Source organism: Panicum virgatum, chromosome 7K (genome assembly GCF_016808335.1).
Source record: "Panicum virgatum strain AP13 chromosome 7K, P.virgatum_v5, whole genome shotgun sequence".
Taxonomy (NCBI): Eukaryota; Viridiplantae; Streptophyta; class Magnoliopsida; order Poales; family Poaceae; genus Panicum; species Panicum virgatum.
In genome coordinates this window covers 3,538,671-3,557,728 of record NC_053142.1, presented here as the reverse complement: position 1 = coordinate 3,557,728, position 19,058 = coordinate 3,538,671, and the positions used below count along the sequence as shown (strand labels likewise).

The following is a 19,058-nucleotide window of genomic DNA, read 5'->3' as shown; positions in this document are numbered from 1 at the left end:
TCCTCATTCCTCCGATTTCCTCTCTCCATGTAGGCATGTAGCCACAGTCAAGGTTTTTTTTGTTGTTGCAACTTGTGAGTTTGGACGTTGCGGTCAGTGATTTCTAGTGTTGCAGAATATGTGTTTGAATGTTACAGTAACAAGAGTTTCTGTTGGGAGTTATCTTTTCCTCGATGTTGCAACGGTTGTTCTCGAATATCCGACAGTTGATCTGCGATCTTGTAATAATTTTGGTGATGCTGTAGTGGATCATTGTTAGGATTAGCTTTATTTTCATCAGTGTTGTGGTACATTTATTCGGAAGTTTCAACTAGTGATATTCAATGTTGCAGGGAACAGATAAGTTGTCATAGTGGAAATTTTAACTAGATTGTTGCATGAAATATTTACCCATGTTGCAGCGGGGCTTTTCCATATGTTCGAAACTCGCACCAGATGACCAGAGCATTTATTTCTTGTATGTTACATGCAATACGAAATATATATTGCGGCGGGAATTTCTGTTGTCTGGGCTTCCGTTTCCGTTGTCTGGGCGTCCGATGCTAGCACCCGGATCGGATGTCCACTCACTAGCAGCTCCGTTTGCTATTGGCGTCCTTGTGTATAATCTATATAGTAGTACTACTATTCTTGAAAAAGTTCTAATTCCATAAAAATGACGTTTTAGTTTTAGTTTTGCTTCTTTTGCTGACTCGGCCTAGATCTTTTGTGTGATAACACATTTTAGTGCAGCTCACGAGCTAAACAAGCTGGCTCTAGCAAACCAGCCGAGCCAAGCCGGCTTTTGTGCTCGCTTAGATAATGAGCCGAGCTAGCTTGTTATACAAACTCAACCGAGCTGAGCTGGCTCGTTATCCAGCCCTATTCATGAGCTCTTTTACGAGGTAATTTTAGCACATGAGCCCAGTATGTTGAAATTGACTACCAATGGAAAAATTCTGGTTCACTCTTTCTATCTAGCGCTAAAAATGCCATGCAAGTTAAGGCACTTACCTGAGGGGATGTGAATGCTTTGTGTAAGATTGTTTCTTGACAAAATATGTGTTTCTGAAAATAAACTTAAGGCTAAACACTTTTAATAGTCTAGCTAAATTAAATGGACACTCTTATCATAAAAGAAGCCATGCAAGAGCTACCGAGAATGGGAAGATTGTAGCCTTACTTCAGTTTGCTTACCCATGCTTCTGCACCAAATGTCGAGCATATCACATCCAGCTGACAAGAATGAAACATTTGGTTCAGTACTAAGAAACTAAAGTATTCAGATAAATATGGCTGCACAGGGGATACAAGCTCTAATATTCTTGCTGAAATAAATCACTGAGACACATTGTCACAAGTAGTACTTGCTACTCACCTGGCCTTGGTACACACTGTCACGTTCACACCGCGCGAGAGCAGCTCATCAACCTACATCATATTTGGATGTATCAAACAGACAAACACTACTATCCTTCATCACATTCAACAATAAATTGGACATTCATCCCATGGGTAGATCCATTTGTGGGCTTGCCTCGTCGATTGCTGGCTTCATAAGGTCGTTAACCAGCCCATTATTGTATACTTCAATGGACGCCTCTTGCCAACTGCAGTTTAATTTCAATTGGAGCACCTCCGGAAGGATTAGTTAGATAGCAAAGAAATATATCGAGATACATATACCGAGACATTACCACGAGACCCTTGGGGACCATCTTGACCTTATGATTAAGAGCCAGTCCAGGCTCCTGGTTTCTTCTTGGTGATGTTGAGTATGCGTAAAAGTTGCCGATTGTCAACACTGGGTTCATGCCAGTGTCAAGCAAGAAGTTGTCTATACTCTGCATAAAATTAGAACATCAAAAAAACTCTAGCCTGATCAAGCAGGTTCATTTATCAGGGTAAGTTGACACACCTACTGTTATCGCCATAAATTAACAGGTTTAATTTATGGGCCGAAAGCAAGTTGGGCTTAGAGCAGAAGATTAAGAAGGCTTGTAAATCGGCTCCTGCGTGAGCATTTGGGCTACATGGGCCATGTATCTTTAGATTTAATTCAAGATTAGAGATAGAGTCCGATCGGGACAAGATTAGTTTAGATTGTTTCCCAAGTCTCCGGACTATAAATATGTACCTTATGTTATTTATGAAGAATAACGTCATCACGTCTCGCAAACAACTCTCGGCGCATCGCCACCCCTAATCTTAGGGTTTCATCCAAGTAAGCGTCATGCTGCCCTGATCGCGTCTTGCGATCAGGGCAGCGTTGTTCTTGCTTTTACCTCGGTATTACTCGTACTGAAGCGTTTTTGATGGCGAGTAATGCTAGTTATCTTGATGTTCGTAGTATGACTTTTAGTAGAATTCATCGTGCTTTCATTGTCTACCATCTACGAATATCATGTTGTCTTTGTGCAGTCACGTTTCAATCTTATGCTAGTTCTTGTCGCATAGAATTAGTTGCCGGAGACAACACCCTGCTTCTTTTATATATAATAGATCCAATCTGTTACGGTTTGCTCTTGTACATAAGAGTTGGCGTAATATCTGCTAGGTTAGGCCTTGCAAACGGGTTGGATGATCCGGTGATGTAGTAGATGCTTTATCTTAGCCTTGATAGGGATTGTTCCGGGAATCGGCTCTTGCTAGTTCTTAGGCCTCTGTTTTGGTTATGGTTTAGTTATCTGTTATGTTCATTAGGCCCAGTCACATGTAGGATGTTCCGATCTAACAGTGAAGCTTTTACCGTTGTGGATTAGATTAGTTAGATTTAATTGAAGCAGCTTTATAGTTATTTGCTTTATTTATCAATATCCGGATACGAACAGATCCAATCTGACACCGGGACTCGATCGGCTCTTTAAAGCCGATGCAAGAGTCGTCCCGGAGAGCCGACCACGGCTCGGACTTATGTTTCCACGTGTTTGTGTATGCAGGCAGATCGTTGCAAGCACGTTCGCACCTTCCTGATCGGGTATAGGTCAGGTGGCACGCCCTGCGTCTTCATAAGCCGCGGCGTGTGCTTGAATTGCGGGCTGTCGACAAGGGAGCAGTGCCTGCCAGCGCCCCGGCAACCTCCCGGCTCTTCGTGTTGCCCGTCGCTGCTCGCCGGTGGGTTTCGACCGACAACACATTCTGGCACGCCCGGTGGGACATTCATCAACAACAACGCCCACCGCAGAGATGACAGGAGCACAGGACCAAGCATCGGTTCCTCCGGTCACCAAGCCTGTCACGTATGAAGAGCTGACTCCAGAACATAAGCAAAAATACGATGAAGTCAAAGCTCAGTTCGAAGCCGATCTCATCGACTCTTTCGAGAGGACCCGCAACCATGGCATCAGGTGGAAGGGGTTCTCACCAGAAGGCGCTCTTGACAACGTTGATCTGTCCATGCCTTCAGAGGAGCGCACCAGGGCCCTACACCAAGAGATGAACTACATGATGGCTCACGCACTTCATCGGCATTCAGAGAGCCTGGTGAACGAGCTCGAGCGCATGGCACATTGCGTTATCCAGGAGGTGATCAAGGACCAGTACTCCCCGTCAGGACCGATCTTGGGAAGTCACAGGGGGGAAGTTGCGCTGCAATCTAGGCCGCCAGTGTCTTACTCGCTCGCGGCAGCTGGACAGCAGAGTTCGCCAATCTATGTCATCCACAAGATCGGTGGTGACCCTGGGGAAGGACAGTTCCTGACCGAGCCACCCAAGGAAATCCCGCACGGCTACACGTGTGCATACATTCTTGACAGCGTCAATTCAACACGCTCGGTGCAGTTGGTAAACCCAGGAGCTTCTGGAGCAGACGCAGAGAAACAGGCGTGGCTGGCAAAGTATGCTACCGGGCCGAGTGCTGAGCCCTCGGCCCCAGGAGTTCTTAGTGTGGAGCAGGTCAGTGCAATACTGAGGGATCAGTTTGGCATCCTGCCCAAGAGAAAGGCGATCGGCTATTCCAAGCCGTATCCAAGTGACTACGATTTGATCCTGTTGCCACCCAAGTATCGGCTTCCGGAATTCACCAAATTCAGTGGATCAGAGGGAGCCAGCTCCATTGAACATGTGCGCCGATACTTGACACAGCTTGGGATGATCTCAGTATCAGATCCTCTGAGGGTCCGTTTCTTCTCCCAGTCTCTCACAGGTTCAGCTTTTGGATGGTACACATCACTGCCACCAGATTCGATCCGGACTTGGAGGCAGCTGGAAGATCAGTTTCACACCCAGTATCATTCAGAAGCTGCTGAAGCCGGGATTGCCGACCTTGCCCAAGTTAGGCAGAAGCGTGGGGAAACTGTCTCCGAGTACGTACAGCGCTTCAGAGAAGTCAAGAACCGATGCTACTCATCGCGCATCACAGAGATGGAGGCAGTCGATTTGGCTGTCCTGGGACTCGCTAAGCCGATCAAGGATCTGGCTTATCAGTTGGAATTCACCTCTCTGGCTCACATGGTGCAGAAGCTTACGGCATATGAACACTACCACCCTGATCTGTACCAAGAAATATTCAAGCGCCATGTAAACATGGTCCAAGCAGGTGATTCCGATGATTCTGGCGAGGAACAAGAAGTGACCGTGGCAGAGTGGACTCGGGGGGCAAACCCCGTCCCGTGCAAATGGGTCAAAAAGCAGGGGCTTGTGAAGGGCTTCGACTTCGACGTGGCCAAAGCAGAGCAGATATTTGATCTGCTACTCAAGGAAAAACAGTTGAAGCTCCCAGAGAATCACAAGCTGCCAACCCCACAAGAGTTGCAGGGGACGCTGTACTGTAAATGGCATCACTCGTTCACTCATACCACGTGTGAATGCAAGGAGCTGCGTCGTCAGATCCAATCGGCTATCGAGTAGGGCCGATTAATTCTGGCCCAACACACAATGAAAGTGGACAGTCAACCGTTCCCACAAGCTAACGTGGTGGAGCTATCAGATTTCGGATCCGAGGGCCAGAATTTGGCATTCCAGATCAACATGGCGGGACCCATGCGCCACCGTGACGAACAGAGGAGAGAGGCCATTTCTGGCAAACGGCCGCAGGATGAACACGAACTGGAACAGCAATATGTGACTGAAGAGCAAGTGCGTCACATCTGCAACCAGCTTCCAGCTTCCAATCGGCTTTTGGAAAAGTACCAGTACCAGTACAAGTTGCGTCGCCGATGCGAGTCGGAAGAAGATGAGTACGAGCACTGCACAGGAAGGACGCTGGGGAAGCGCCAGGCTATACGCGACCACTGGCATTGCCCGTTCTTCAGGTACTATTGGAATTCCGGCATGAGCCGATTGCCTACTATAGATGATTGCTTGGAGTGCAGGCCTCGAGGACGCCAGCAGAATGAGACATCGGTGTTCCAGCGCTTGGGGCCCAGAACACGTCATGATGACCATGTGAGGCGGCCATCCAGGGATGATCTCGAGCCAGAAGAGGAAGACAAGTACCATCATCCACGATGGTGTCCTGACGGGCGCAGCCGATCACAGAAGCGCAGGGTACAACGCCTGCGCAATCTTGAAGAGGTAGAAGCAAAGTACCTCGATGTGCTGAGGAAAGCGCGTCCGGATCTCACGGAGCAAGTCAGGCGACCGCGAAGGGAGGGGAGGCGTCCCACAAGGAGGGAGTGGCACCCCAAGCAGACAAAAGCCGATGAGAAGCCGTCGGCTAATGTGAACATGGTGTTTGTGCTCCCGTCGGAGTTTCGGGCGCCCCAACCGGAGGAATTGGCCATCGCGCAGCTGGATCTCGGCCCACAACCGATCATCTTTGAGAAGCCCAAGGAGAAGAGCTACAAGCACCTGAAGGGATTGTATCTCAAGGGCTTCATCGACGACAAGCCTGTGAACAGGATGTTGGTCGACACTGGCGCCATAGTCAACCTGATGCCGTACTCAGTGCTGCGCTGATTGGGTCGTTCTACTGCTGATCTCATCAAGACCAATCTCATGCTCAATGATTTCAACGGTCAGCTATCGGAGGCACAGGGTGTCCTAAATGTGGAGTTGACAGTCGGCCGCAAGACCGTTCCAACGTCGTTCTTCATCGTCAATAGTAAGAGTACATACACAGTGATGCTTGGGAGGGATTGGATTCACGCCAAATGTTGTGTTCCTTCCACGATGCACCAATGTTTGGTCCAGTGGGATGGCGATGAAGTGGAGGTGGTCCGTGCAGATGATTCCAGCGAGGTTTCGCTTGTGGACATGAACGCCTGGGATGCGGAAGGCCAAGAGCCGATCTCAGGGATCGCGCTGAAAGATTGTGATCGGATCGAAGCGACAAAAAATGGGCTGAGGCTGGTCTTATCCACTGGCCTCACAGAGTAGACATGTCCTGGCATGCTACGGAATCCAACAAGGTTAGAGAGGCCGGTCCCAGCGACCGGCCCCAAAAAATGAGTAATATGTATTTGGGGTTACAATTGTCACATCGTGTACAAACAATGGCCTTTGCTGAGCATTCAGTTCTGAATGATAACGGAAATGTGGGAGCAGCCAGCCCATGCGGTTGGCCGGAAAATTTTTCTTGTCATCTACCTGTGTTTGCTTTCGATGTCGATCTTTCAGACGGTGGCAAGCTAGGTTATGGGTTTACGTCTGCTGACGATTTGGAGGAAGTCGATATCGGTCCCGGGGATAAGCCGCGACCGACATTTATCAGCAAAAAGTTAGACCCGATCTTGCATGAGCAAATGATAGCACTGTTGAAGGAGTACCGGGATGTTTTGCATGGGACTATACTGAGATGCTTGGTCTAGATAGAAATATCGTCGAGCATCGGCTCCCGCTCAAGAAGGGATTTCGGCCGTTTCAGCAACCAGCACGGCAGATGAAGGCCGAATTCCTAGAGGAGGTTAAGAAGGAGGTGCAAAAGATGCTGGACGTAGGATTCATCAGGCCATGTTGGTATGCAGAGTGGATCTCCAGCGTGGTCCCCGTACAAAAGAAGGATGGCTGATGGCGAGTCTGCGTGGATTTCAGGGACCTCAACAGAGCAACGCCAAAAGATGAGTATCCAATGCCTGTTGCAGAAACATTGATCAATGCAGCAGCTGGCCATAAGATGATGAGCTTTATGGACGGTAATGCCGGCTACAATCAGATTTTCATGGCCCCAGAGGATGTACACAAGACCGCGTTCAGAGTACCAGGTGCAGTCGGATTGTTCGAGTACTTGGTTATGACTTTTGGATTGAAAAATGCCGGTGCAATGTACCAACGTGCCATGAATTACATTTTTCATGATCTCATCTGCAAACTGGTAGAAATTTATATTGATGATGTCGTGGTCAAGTCCAAATCAGCTGGGGGGCATCTAGAAGATTTGCGTCAGGTCTTGGAGAGGACTCGGAAGTTTGGGCTCAAAATGAACCCAAAGAAATGTGCCTTTGGCGTATCGGCCGGTCAATTTTTGGGATTCCTAGTGCAAGAACGGGGAATTGCGATCGGCTTGAAGAGTCAAGAAGCTGTGAAGACGATGAAGCCGCCTACCATGAAGAAGGAGTTGCAGAAGCTCATCGGTAAAATTAACTTTATCAGACGATTTATTTCTAATCTGTCTGGACGCATCGAACCGTTCATGGGTTTAGTGAAGATCAAATCCGATGATGAGTTTGGCTGGGGGGGCAGAACAGCAGTAAGCTTTTGACGAAATCAAAGAATATTTGTCAAAGCCTCCAGTGTTAGTTCCTCCTCAGCAAGATAGGCCGTTCTATGTGTACCTATCCGTGGGTGACACTTCCATTGCTTCGATGTTAATCCAAAAGCACGATGGCCAAGAGAGGGTGGTCTTCTACCTCAGCAGGCGCATGTTAGACGCCGAGACCAGGTATCCTGAAATCGAGAAGATTTCCCTTTGCTTATTCTTTACATGTACAAAGCTTCATCATATTTTGCTCTCGGCGGAAACAATTGTCACATGCAAATCGGATGTCATAAAGCACATGCTGTCGGCTCCTGTTCTGAAAGGCCGGCTTGGGAAATGGATGTTTGCATTGTCAGAGTTCGATATTCGATATCAGCCTGCAAAAGCAGTCAAAGGACAGGCACTGGCAGATCTTGTTGCAGATAGGATCGGCACTGATATTGCTGCACTATTTATTCGTGCTTGGGCTATGTTCTTTGACGGATCGGCTTGTGATGATGGGTGTGGTGTGGGAATTCTGTTGGTGTCGCCTCGAGGGGCGACTTACTCCTTTTCCATCAGGATGACTGCCCCATGCACCAATAATTTGGTAGAGTATGAAGCTGTTCGCAAAGGGATGGAACTGCTCCTCGAAGCTGGTGCAGAAGCGGTGGAAATATTTGGAGATTCGAAGCTGGTGATTTCTCAGCTCACGGAAGAATATAGATGTGAGAGTGAGGCTCTTTTTCCAATATGGCTGCAGTGCCGTGAGTTGATGTCACGATTCAGGTACATCAATTTCCACTGGATACGCAGGACTCTGAACAGTGAAGCCAATGATTTGGCACAGATGGCTTCCGGGTATAAGGAAACAACCGATGAAGTCCATGTGGAGATTCAGTTTCTAGAACCTGGAGACTGGAGAGCCGATATCTTCAATTATTTGAAGGATTCGGCTCGAGGGGCACCCAGAAGGATAAGACTCAAGGCTATGAAGTTTGTTCTGATAGGGGATGATATGTTCTACAGAACCTTGGAAGGACTACTGCTTAAATGTCTGGGACCTTCAGAGTCAAATCGGCTCCTGCATGAGGTTCACGAGGGAACCTGCGGTACTCATCAATCGGCTCATAAGATGAAGTGGCTGATTAGGCGATCGGGTTATTACTGGCCCACTATGCTTGAAGATTGCTTCAAATATTACAAGGGATGTCAGGCATGTCAGAGGTTTGGCAAAATTCAGATAGTGCCAGCATCTGTAATGAATCCTATCATCAAACCGTGGCCATTCAGAGGTTGGGCCATGGACATGATTGGTCAGATCAACCCGTCATCTAGCAAGGGTCACCAGTGGGTCTTAGCTGCTACAGATTATTTCACAAAGTGGGTGGAGGCAGTGCCCATGAGGTCAGTAGCGTCAAGAGATGTGATCAGCTTTGTCAAAGAGCACATCATTCATAGATTTGGGATTCCTCAAACTATTACAACCGATGGAGGATCGGTCTTTATATCAGAGGAATTCAGGAAGTTCACCGCTGACATGGGGATTAAGCTGATCAGATCATCTCCATATTATGCCCAGGCTAATGGACAAGCTAAAGCATCCAACCAGAGCCTTATCAAGTTGATCAAGAGAAAGATCGATGAATATACTAGGCGCTGGCATGAGGTGTTGTCAGAAGCTTTGTGGGCATATCGTATTTCATGTCACGGGTCCACCAAGACATCGCCGTACCATTTGATCTACGGCCAAGACGCTGTGTTACCATGGGAAATCATGGCGGGATCAAGGCGTGTCGAGTTCCAGAACGATCTGACAACCGAACAGTATGCAGCCTTGATGAATGAAAATGTGGAGGACCTGACAGAGCTAAGACTTTGGTCATTGGAAAAGATTAAGGAAAACAAGGCTAAAGTTGCTCGTGCGTACAACAAGAAGGTCAAGCCAAAGAATTTCCAGGTTGGAGACTTGGTTTGGGAGGCAGTATTGCCATTGGGAACCAAAGATAAAAAGTATGGCAAGTGGTCTCCAACTTGGCATGGGCCGTACAAGATTGATCAGGTTTTGCCTGGAAATGCATACATACTCGAGGAATTGGACGGCGTCAAATTTCTTGTTGCTGTCAATGGCCAACACCTCAAGAAGTATTTCCCGAGCATGTGGGAAAGCGAGTAACAAGAGCCGATGAGATCCATCTGGCTGTACCGAGAAAGGCCAACACGTTGAGTTGGCCAGTAAAAAAAAAGAAGAAAAAGGCCAACACATTGAGTTGGCCAGTAAAAAAAAGAGAAAGGCCGACACGTCGAGTTGTCCGGTAAAAAAAAGGAGATAGGCCAACACGTTGAGTTGGCCGGTAAAAAAAATGAATGAGAGGCCAACATGTTGAGTTGGCTAGTAAAATACGTATGAGAAGCAAGATAGCCGATGTGTAACCATCAACTTAAGGTGTTTTAAATGAGTACAAGTTTCAGGTTTAACAGGCAACATCAAATGTTTCTGAATAGTCCTACTAGTTCAGGAATCCTTCTATAGCATGGATGGCTTCTGCACGTACAGCGTCAGCTCTTGCAATGATTTCTTCGTCGTCCTTGTCATCGCCTGATATTATCTGCCGACTCAAGGTGCTTATCTCTGCAAACTCTGCCTGTATTTGTTCAGTCATTTCTTGGGCTTCCTGCTTGGAGTTTGCGATCGAAGCTTTCTCCTCTTGGATTAGTCTTTGGGTATTGCGGACCTTTTCTTCAAGTTCCATCAGTTCCTTTTCCAAGAGGTTGAGTCATCTTGTGTTCTCGGAGATATCAGCTTTAGCATCTAGAGTTGCTTTCTTTTGGTTGAGGGCTTTGCACTTTTGAGATATGTCAGTTTTCAGAGAGACTTGAGAACGACGTGCTTCTATTCTTTGTTGAGCTGCCTTCACCTCTGCCCGAAAGAAAGGAAGATGGCCGGCTGGCCAAAGTTTGACTCGAAGTAATTCTGGAAGCCGGGATTCTATCTGCTCAAGAATTTCTTTTATCTTGCTGGAATCATCAACCAGAGTAGTGATCGGAGCAGATAGTAGATCCTTGATGAGTTGAAACTGATGTGCCAAATTAGCCGATTGCTGCAAAGATGGTGTTTCTACTCCAGGGACAGTCAGACCGATTGATGCCGAGTCAAAGGAAAGCAAACCTGAAATATCAAAGCCCTATGGATATATCTGAAGTTAGAGCAAGATGCATTTATGAAGCTATCGGCTGGTTTAGAATTGGCTCATAAAGTTACCTGTTCTGAAAAGGGAGTGATGATCGGTTCAAGTGTAGCCGATCCGGTTGGATTGGAGGTGACAACAGGGGCTTCGACTGTGTTAGCCTGTTCGTCATGTACATCCGTCAGAGTATTTGAAGTTTCAGTTGCTCCAGTGTCAGCTTCATGAACGATGACTTCGTGTTGTGCTGGGATACTGGTTTCAAGGATGTCTTCAGCTGCGTCCTGGAAATAGAACTACAGTCAACCAGAGTACATGTGTATGCAATAAAGAAGAAGTTTTAGAAAGATGAGTTACCTAGTTGGTGTTGGACTCTGATGGGCTTGGGGAAGCTGGTGCTGGTTTCTTGATGACTCGCCTTGTGATCATCTTCCTTTTCTTGGTTAAAACTCGAGGGGCAACAATTGCAGAAGCTTGTCTTCGTTTGGAAGCCGACGGAAGTAAGTCTGGCTGAACAGTCATTATCACTTTCTTCATTGTTGGTGATCCCTTGCAGAAGAGTACATCAGGGGCAGTTGGAAGAAAGTGGAATGGCTCCCCGTTGCTGGTCATGGGTTCTGGACCATCTTGTTGCTGCCAACAGGGTGAGCAGGATTAGGCAAGAGAAAGGGATAGAGGACTTAGAAGGATTAAAGTGCACAGATTCAATACCTCTTCCTCGGGGATTACATATTCAGGATCAATTTGCTGCAGTTGAGGACCTAGAGCTTTCCTGAATACATGTGTTTTCCACATTCCCCACCATGTGCTGAAGTCGATTGATGAGGAGGTGAAGGACAGATCAGCTGGTATTGGAATGTGGAGATCATCGAACATGCTGTAGCATCTTGAACTGGTGAGGCCATCAGGCAGATCGGCTCTACTCTCCACCAAGTGGTGAATATGGAAGTGGCGAGTAATGCTAGTTATCTTGATGTTCGTAGTATGGCTTTTAGTAGAATTCATCGTGCTTTCATTGCCTACCATCTACGAATATCATGTTGTCTTTGTGCAGTCACGTTTCAATCTTATGCTAGTTCTTGTCGCATAGAATTAGTTGCACGGAGACAACACACCCTGCTTCTTTTATATCTAATAGATCCAATTTGTTACGGTTTGCTCTTGTACATAAGAGTTGGCATAATATATGCTAGGTTAGGCCTTGCAAACGGGTTGGGCGATCCAGTGATGTAGTAGATGCTTTATCTTAGCCTTGATAGGGATTGTTCTGGGAATCGGCTCTTGCTAGTTCTTAGGCCTCTGTTTTGGTTATGGTTTAGTTATCTGTTATGTTCATTAGGCCCAGTCACGTGTAGGATGTTCCGATCTAACAGTGAAGCTTTTACCGTTGTGGATTAGATTAGTTTGATTTAATTGAAGTAGCTTTACAGTTATTTACTTTATTTATCAATATCCGGATACGAACAGATCCAATCTGACACCGGGACTCGATCGGCTCTTTAAAGCCGATGCAAGAGTCGTCCCGGGGAGCCGACCACGGCTCGGACTTATGTTTCCACGTGTTTGTGTATGCAGGCAGATCGTTGCAAGCATGTTCGCACCTTTCTGATCGGGTATAGGTCAGGTGGCACGCCCTGCGTCTTCATAAGCCGTGGCGTGTGCTGGATTTGCGGGCCGTCGACGAGGGAGCAGTGCCTGCCAGCGCCCCGGCAACCTCCCGGCTCTTCGTGTTGCCTGTCACTGCTCGCCGGTGGGTTTCGACCGACAACACCTACTTAATTTTATGAAAACGGAATGCAAAGAATGGACATGTATGCAATTTGTTGAGTAAACAGAATCTTACCATACACTATCACTCTGGGAGTGGATCAAATCTAAAAGATCTGCAAATGTTTGGCGCGTTGTGGTAAACTTCCCATCTGCATCTGCTCCTTCGACATCACAGCCATTCTTATGTTCTCCACCGGTACCGCAGCAATATCAATGGGAACCCCCAATGGAAACGAGCATTGGGGATACATAAAGACCAGGCCAAGTAAGTCTGCAGTCTCTCCCGGTCTCCTGCATACTCTTTTTGGTTCATACTGTATTTAATTATCTTGGGTAACTTACTCCTCTGCATGCTTCGAGTGGCTGTTTATTTTGCAGAAGCGAACATGTTTTGGTACTGGTATAGGAGCCCACAGAGGGTGTCCACGCCGGCCAGACCATAGCCTACCATCCTTTTGCTGCAAGGAGGCCCATTAAGCGAACTCCAAAATATTGCATGACCTCAGATCGGATCCCCCAACATCCTCATCCTACCTTTTCATTCCATTCTAGATATGCAGAGAGACTCTACCGTGGGCCATGGTAACTTCCTAGAGATTGGGCCACTAGACGTCAACTTGAAGCCGCGCCAGTGGACGTAGCCGTGAAAGAAAAAGATAACATCCCTCCCAGCGGCTGGACCCTCAAAGAAGGAGCAGAAAACGGTCGAAAGAAAATTGACCTACGAGAAGACCACTGAGGAGTTGGAAGAGGACACTGCTCGATATATAAAAGAACAGTTGAAGCCTAAAGTCCCCCTGCCGAGGGAAAAGGTACCTCTAGAATTAGGGAAAAAGCTTCTCGCGAGCCTAGACAACCCACCACAAACTGAAAAGCTTACCCTCGGACTATGAACATACTCTGACAAAGGCACACAAGATGAGAAATATGAAGAAAAAATGTGGCAAGACCATTCCTCAGCTTGGCACACAACAAAAAGAACTCGAGCCCCTCCGGGTGCCAGGGTTGCCACTCCTACACCGGATGGACGTACAACTCCAGGCGGACCTACAGGCCGCGATATTTCTTTCTGATACTGGATTAACGCTAAAGGAGGTGTTATCGCCATAAATTAACAGGTTAATTTATGGGCCGCGAGTGAGTTGGGCTTAATGAAGAAATTGAAGGAGGCTTACGAATCGGCTCCTGCATGAGCATTTGGGCCATGTATCCTTAGATTTAGTTCAGATTGAGTTAGAGATAGAGTCCGATATGGACACGTTAGTTTAGATTGTTTTCCAAGTCTCCGGACTATAAATATGTACCCTATGATATTTGTAAAAGAAGAACGTCATCACGTTTCGAAAACAACAACTCTCGGCGCACCACCACCCCTAATTCTAGGGTTTCATCCAAGTAAGCGCCATGCTGCCCTGATCGCTTCTTGCGATCAGGGCAGTGTTGTTCTTGCTTTTACCTTGGTATTACTCGTACTGAAGCATTTTTTATGGCGAGTAGTGCTAATTATCCTGATTTTCGTAGCATGATCTTTAGTAGATTCATCGTGCATTTGTTGCTTATCATCTACGAATATCATGCCATCTCTGCGTGCTCATGTTTTAATCTTATGCTAATTCTCGTTGCATAGAGTTAGCCGCGTAGAGATGACACCCTGCTTCTTTTCTGTCTAGTAGATCTAATCTGTTATGGTTTGTTCTTATATTTAAGAATCGGCGTAATATCTGCTAGGTTAGGCCGTGCAAACGGGTTGGGTGATCCGGTGACGTATTAGATGCTTTGCCTTGATCTTAATAGGGATTGATCTGGGAATCGGCTTTCGCTTATTCTTAGGCCTCTTTTCTGGTTAAGGTTTGGTTATCAATTACGCTCGTTAGGCCTAATTACGTGTAGGATGTTCCGATCTAGCAGTGAAGATTTTACCGTCGTGGATTAGATTAGCTAGATTTAATTGAAGCAGTTTTTGCAGTTATTTGCTTTGTCCATTACCATCTGGATATGCAGATCCAATCTGACACTGGGACTCGATCGGCTCTTTAAAGCTGATGCAAGAGTCGTCCCGGGGAGCCGACCATGGCTCAGACTTATGTTTGCACGTGTTTGTGTATGCAGGCAAATCGTCGCAAGCACGTTCGCACCCTCCTGATCAATTATAGGTCTTTAGGGTTGCCCTGCGTCTCAGGAAGCCGTGGCGTGTGCTAGGATTGCGGGCCGTTGACGAGGGAGCAGTGCCTGCCAGTGCCCCGGTGACCTCCCGGCTCTTCGTGTTGCCTGTCGCTACTCGCCGGTGGATTTTGACTGACAACACATTCTGGCACACCTGGTGGGACCCTCATAAGCAACAACGCCCGCCGCAGAGATGACAGGACCTCAGGACCAAGCACCGATCCCGCCGGTCACCAAACCTATCACATATGACGAGCTGACTCCAGAACACAAGCATAAATACGACGTGGTCAAAGCTCAGTTTGAAGACGATCTCATCGGCTCTTTCGAGAGGACCCGCAACCACGGCATCAGGTGGAAGGGGTTCTCACCCGAAGGTGCTCTCGACAATGTTGATTTGTCCGTACCATCAGAGGAGCGCACCAGAGCCCTGCGCTAGGAGATGAACTACATGGTGGCTCACACGCTTCATCGGCACTCAGAAAGCCTGGTGAATGAGCTCGAGTGTGTGGCGCATCGTGTCGTCCAGGAGGTGATCAAGAACCAGTACTACCCATCAGGACCAATCCTGGGGAGTCATAGGGGAGAAGCCTCACTTCAGTCTAGGCCGCCAATATCGTACTCGCTCACAACTCCAGGGCCATAGAGTTCGCCGATCTACGTCGTCTACAAGATCGGCGGTGATCCCGGGGAAGGCCAGTTCCTGAACGAGCCGCCTAAGGAGATCCTGCACGGCTACACGTGCACGTACACGTACATACCTGATAACATCAACCCAATGCATGCGGGATAGCTGGCAAATACGGGAGCTTCAGGGACAGATGTGGAGAAGCAGGCATGGCTAGTGAAGTACGCTATCGGGCCGAGTGCTGAGCCCTCGGTCCCCGGAGTTTTGAGTGTGGAGCAAGTCAGTGCAATATTAAGGGACCAGTTCGGCATCCTGCCCAAGAGAAAGGCGATCCTCTATTCTAAGCAGTATCCAAGTGATTACGACTTGATCCCGTTGCCGTCCAAGTATCGGCTCCCGGAGTTCACCAAGTTCAGCGGATTAGAAGGGGCCAGCTCTATCGAGCACGTGAGCCGATATCTAACGCAGCTCGGGATGATCTCAGTGTTGGATCCTCTAAGGGTCCATTTCTTCTCCCAGTCTCTCACGGGTTCAACCTTTGGGTGGTATACGTCACTACCCCCAGATTCGATCCGGACTTGGAGGCAGCTGGAAGATCAATTCCACACCCAGTATCATTCAGAGGCTGCTGAAGCCGGGATTGCTGACCTCGCCCAAGTCAAGCAGAAGCGAGGGGAAAGTGTGTCGGAGTACGTGCAGCGCTTCAGAGAGGTCAAGAATCAATGCTACTCATCGTGCATCATAGAAAAGGAGGCAGTCGATTTGGCAGTTCTGGGGCTCGCTAAGCCGATCAAGGATCTGGCTTTTCAGTTGGAATTCACCTCTCTGGCGCACATGGTACAGAAGCTCATGGCATATGAAGACTATCACCCTGATCTGTACCAGGAAAAATTCAAGCGCCATGTGAATATGGCCCAAGCAGATGATTCTGATGATTCTAGCGGGGAACAAGAAGTGGCTGTGGCAGAGTGGACCCGGGGGGCAAGCCCCGTCCCGTGCAAGTGGGTCAAACAGAAGGGACTTGTGAAGGGCTTTGACTTTGACAAGGCCAAGGCAGAGCAGATATTTGACTTACTGCTCAAGGAAAAGCTGTTGAAACTCCCAGAGAATCACAAGTTGCCAACGACGCAAGAGCTGCAGGGGAGGCTGTACTGCAAGTGGCACCACTCGTTCACTCATGCCACGAATGACTGCAAGGAGCTGCATCGGCAGATCCAATCGGCTATCGAGCAAGGCCGATTAATTTTGGCCCAACACACGATGAAGGTGGACAGTCAACCATTCCCACAAGCTAACGTGGTGGAGCTGTCGGATTCTAGGCCTGAGGGCCAGAACTTGGCGTTCCAGATTAACATGGCGGGACCCATGCGCCGCTGTGACGAGCAGAGGAAAGAGGCCGCTTCTGGAAAACGGCCCCAGGATGAGGACGAGCCGGAGCAGCAACATGTTACTGACCAACAAGTGCATCACATCCGCAATCAACTCCCAGCTTCCAATTGGCTTCTGGAAAAATATCAGTATCAGTACAAGTTGCGCCGCCGATATGAATCGAAAAAGGAGGAGTATGAGCACCGCACAGGGAGGACGCTGGGGAGGCGCCAGGCTATACGTGACCACTGGCACTACCCGTTCTTCAAGTACTATTGGAATTCCGGCATGAGCCGATTGCCTACTATCGATGATTGCTTGGAGTGCAGGCCTCGGGGACACCAGCCAGGCGAGATATCGGTGTTCCAGCGCTTGGGGCCCAAAGCACGTCACGACGACCATATTGAGCAGCCATCCAGGGATGACCTTGAGCTAGAAGGGGAGGATAAATATCATCGTCCACGATGGTGTCCTGACGGGCTCAGCCGCTCACAGAAGCGCAGAGTGCAGCGCCGGCTGGCTAGAGCTTGACCCGAAGTGACTCTGGGAGTTGGGATTCTATCTGCTTGAGGACTTTCTATATTTCACTGGAGTCATCGACCAGGGTACTGATTGGAGCAGATATCAGATTTTTGATGTGTTGAAGCTGATCTGCGAGGTCAATCGGCTGCTGTGGTGGTGGTACCTTCGCTCCGGGGGCGATCAGACCCATTGATGCTGGGTCAAAGGTGAGCAAATCTGAAATATTGAAGCCCTGTGGAGATATCAGAGTTAGTTTTGGGAGCAAGGTATATCAACAGAGTTATCAGCTGATTTAAAATCGGCTCATGCGATGTTACCTGTTGTGAGGAAGAAGCGATGGTCGATCCAAGTGTGATCGGCTCAGTTGGGGCAGCGACAGTAGCATCGGCTATGTCAGCTTGTTCGTCATGCGCCTCTATCGGAGCATCGTGAGTTCCGGGTTGGGTTTCCATCATCACGTCATCTGTTGCAGTTTCTTCGCTGCGGATTTCTGCTCGGATGATGGTTGGATCTTGCTGTTCAGGGATTTCAGTTGTTCCAGTATTGACTTCATGAACGGGGGTTCCCTGTTGTGATGGGCTTCCAGTGCTAAGGATGTCTTCAGCTGCGTCCTGGAGAAAGGATTACAATCAACTAGAGTACGTGTGCATAAGAAAAGAATCATTCAGGAAATTTCAGAGAGATGAATTACCTGGTCGGTGTTGGAGTCTGATGGACTTGGGGAAGGTTGTGCTGTCTTCTTGATGACCCGTCTCATGAAGATCTTCCTTTTCTTAGTTGGGACTCGGGGGGCAGCACTTCAAGAGGTTTGTCTCCGCTTAGAGGCCAACTGGGGTGAGTCTGGCTGAACAGTCATTATCACTTTCTTCATTGGCGGTGATCCCTTGCAAAAGAGAATATCAGGAGCGGTTGGGAGAAAGTGGAATGGCTCCCCGTTATTTGTCATGGGTTCTGGACCATCTTGTTGCTGCAAGCAAGGTGAGCAAGGTTAGCCAAGAGAAATGGGAGAGGGCTTAGAAAGAATAAGAGCACAGGTTCAGTACCTCTTCCTCGGGGATTGCATATTCAGGATCAATTTGCTGCAGTAGAGGGCCTAAAGCTCTTCTGAATACATGAGTTTTCCACATTTCCCACCAGGTGTTAAATCCGATTGATGAGGGAGTAAAGGATAGATCGGCTGGTATTGGAATGTGGAGATTGTCAAACATGCTGTAGCATCTTGAACCGGTAAGACCATCAGGTAGATCAGCTCTACTCTCCACCATGTGGTGAATATGAAAGTGGGGAGGGACTTGTCCTAGGCCGAATTGCCGAGCTGCTATGACTGGTTGATAGGTTTCATAACCTGGTTTGATGATTCTGTTGGAAGTGCTTGTGCCGACAGGAAGGAAGCCAGGTCGGATCATTAGAGAATATAGATGCCGAGTGCTGTTGTCATCGGCAAAGCTATCCTGCCTAAAGGTAGATGGATTCTCAAAGGCTTCAGATTCAGTGAATGGAAAGAAGGGATTCTCTAGGCCTTTGTAGAAAACTTTAAACCATTTTGTTGCATCTGTTGAGTTCAGTTTACTGCCAGGGAGGCTGAATAGGGCTTGGCCGTAGCTGGTGCATCTAATTGGTTTGCCATTTTCGTCAGGGAAGGAATTCTTGGCTAGGCTTTGAAAGTTTGGAATCTGGTGCTGGAAATAGAGTTGTGCCCATAACTGAATGAACCACCAAGAGCCTCCAGTTCTGAGTTTCCTTTGGCTGAGCAAGCTAGTTGTCATCAAATAGAGACATCTGTATGTTTCTCCGAGGAAAAGCTTGTCTAGGCTGGTGCGATTGCCAT

At 48.0% G+C, this 19,058-nt stretch overlaps 1 long non-coding RNA gene across 2 annotated transcripts; it reads right to left on the bottom strand.

Annotated features, from left to right (window-relative positions):
• Window positions 1–1,176: 1,176 nt before the first annotated feature.
• On the bottom strand, window positions 1,177–13,179 carry LOC120639590. Of its 2 annotated transcripts, XR_005661506.1 has the most exons (4): window positions 12,623–13,179; window positions 1,677–1,823; window positions 1,358–1,589; window positions 1,177–1,215 (listed from the first exon to the last, which is right to left on the bottom strand). It is a non-coding gene; the product is annotated as an uncharacterized LOC120639590 (long non-coding RNA). The 2 variants fall into 2 exon arrangements; XR_005661505.1 differs by having other exon boundaries at window positions 1,358–1,823.
• Window positions 13,180–19,058: the final 5,879 nt, after the last annotated feature.